The 2,423-nt window shown below is 41.5% G+C and overlaps 2 non-coding genes across 2 annotated transcripts; one reads left to right on the forward strand and one right to left on the reverse strand.

The window, feature by feature from the left end:
* Positions 1–665: 665 nt before the first annotated feature.
* On the forward strand, positions 666–771 carry LOC137594630 (U6 spliceosomal RNA). The gene has a single exon (XR_011035289.1). It is a non-coding gene; the product is annotated as a U6 spliceosomal RNA (small nuclear RNA).
* Positions 772–1,441: 670 nt separating this feature from the next.
* On the reverse strand, positions 1,442–1,546 carry LOC137594631 (U6 spliceosomal RNA). Its single transcript, XR_011035290.1, has one exon. It is a non-coding gene; the product is annotated as a U6 spliceosomal RNA (small nuclear RNA).
* Positions 1,547–2,423: the final 877 nt, after the last annotated feature.

Here is a 2,423-nt window from a genome sequence, read left to right on the forward strand (position 1 = left end):
TATCCAAGGACAATTTCGTCATTTTTACAGTTAAACTCAACTCATTTCTCTGGTCTGACAGTGAAGGGAAACGCTACGAGACGAAGCGTTTTTTCACAAATCCAGCTCTCCTATTGGACAAATGACTGAGAGGCGGGACATAGCTGCGAACGACCATTGGCTGATGCAGAGCAGACCGGGTTCGAGATCATGTCTAGACCAATCATTGAAGAGCATGTTGAAAGCGGAACGTGAAAAGAAAAAAAAAGTTAATAAACGGGACAGATGAAAGAACCATAATCCGTCAGGGGTTCATTACTGGATGTTCAAGTGTTGAATAAAATACTGGAAAGTTTTATTAAACGTAAAATAACATCCAGGTTTACAAGAATACAAAAATTAAACGTAAATTCAAGTGACAGAAAGGAAATCGAAATCAGGCATTCTCTATAGCTGTCTGTCTCTCTATCTATCTGTCTGTCCTTTTATCACCTTCTAACAGCTTGAACGCGTGTTTACAGCTCTGTGGAATATGTGTTGGGGCTCTGGTGCGTTCAGGAGCTGTCAGAGGGAGGTGAACACAGTCACCTTGAAATCCTCTCATCGCTCCTGAAATGTCCAACCCTGAGTGAAGGAGTGTTTCAGGAGAGGTGCTATAAATACAGGATGGTGATGACTCTACCGCTGTATTACTTCGGTAATACATATACTAAAATTGGAACGATTCAGAGAAGATTAGCATGGCCCCTGCGCAAGGATGACACGCAAATTCGTGAAGCGTTCCACATTTTGGGAAAACGATTGTCCTCATTGAAATCATCGAATGGACTTTCACTGAAGGGTCCTGATGTTATTAATTTCTGAAATAACTAAAGTCACGGAACCTCTGCCTGTATGGAGGAAGTGCTGTGTAACGACTCTACTCTAAAATCAAAGAATGTTTTGGTGCAGAAGTTGTGGAACTTTGATGAAAAGTAATAAAGAATCGTGAATCACTGCAGTGGTTATTAATGCATCCAGAAGCTGCAGTACATCGGCGTGGCCACCGGAGGGCGAGGAAGAAATCCTTTACCCAATGAATTCTGGTCCCATTTCTCAATTTGTGGTGTGCTTCCTTGACTCCTCTCCTTGCCTCCTCGCGTCACAGCCTAGTTCCTGAGACACAGGACTGGATTATGAAACTGGGATGTTGGAAAAAAAATATTGTCTTCATTGAATTAAAGCACCGGCATCTAGTCGGCACTTACCTCACCACTGGGTAAAAAAAGACCGCGGGATATTTTGCATGTTTGGGACTCTTGGTATGTCCTGAATATGGTTGTAACGTTGATAATGAGAACACCCAACTAATGAAAGCTTCAAAAGTGATTCTTGACAGCGTGTCGTCTCTTTTTTACCCTGTGGTGTGGTAAGTGCAGACTAGATACCGGTGCTTTTATTCAAAGAAGACAATATTTTTTTTCAAAATGTGGAACGCTTCACGAATTTGTGTGTCATCTTTGCGCAGGGGTCATGCTAATCTTCTCTGTATCGTTCCAATTTTAGTATATGTGTTAGCAAAGTAACGTTTTCCTGCACCATCATGTCCATTGAAGTCTGCACCAATGACAACTCTCTCACTTTTAGGAATGCTCTGCATGACTTCATCAAAGTCCAACCATAATTTCTCCTTCTCCTCCAGCTCACATCCTTCCTGTGGAGCAAACCCACTAACAACAATGAACGTCACACCTTCTATTTCTAGCTTCAGACTCATCACTCTATCTGACACTTTTTTTTTAACCTCCAGGAAATTAGTAACTCTTCCTTCAAGATTAATCCTCCTCTCTTCCTATCTAGATAATGAACAACTTGAACCCTGCTCCTAAACTTATAACCTTGCTATCTTTCCACCTGGTCTCCTGACACAAACCTCTGTATTTATCCGGGCTTGGGACCGGCACAATAAGACACTGGCTTGTACTCTCTTGCGGCTGCTAAAATATGTAATACCGCCATTGACCACAGGAGGGCGCTGTAGGCACGCCATAAATAAAAGTGGATGCAATCAATGATATACAATATATGGATTTCCGGTTGTCGCTCAAAATAAAAGCATCAAAATAAAGAATTGTATTTCATTGAATTTGAAGCGAAAATAATGTTTTTTACATCGGTTTGAACGACTACCACCAAGGAACTCACAGAAGCTTTGCAGAAGAAGTAATTGCAGGAATTGCAGGTGGCGAAGCTTGGTAGCGCTATAGCTGTTTTTGCTAGCTCTGTCGGGGACATTACTGCAGTCGCTACTGCCACTGTTGAACTTAGAGGAGCTCATGCAAATTACAAATTTAGAAGTTTGTATTGTTTACAAAATTTTAGTCGCTTTTTGCAGGGGGGACAAACGCATTAGTTCCGTCGATTAAAAATATTTTAGTCACAACAGGAAGCTATTGACGATCTGA

The sequence above is a fragment of the Antennarius striatus genome, chromosome 4, assembly GCF_040054535.1.
Source record: "Antennarius striatus isolate MH-2024 chromosome 4, ASM4005453v1, whole genome shotgun sequence".
In the NCBI taxonomy this organism is placed as follows: domain Eukaryota; kingdom Metazoa; phylum Chordata; class Actinopteri; order Lophiiformes; family Antennariidae; genus Antennarius; species Antennarius striatus.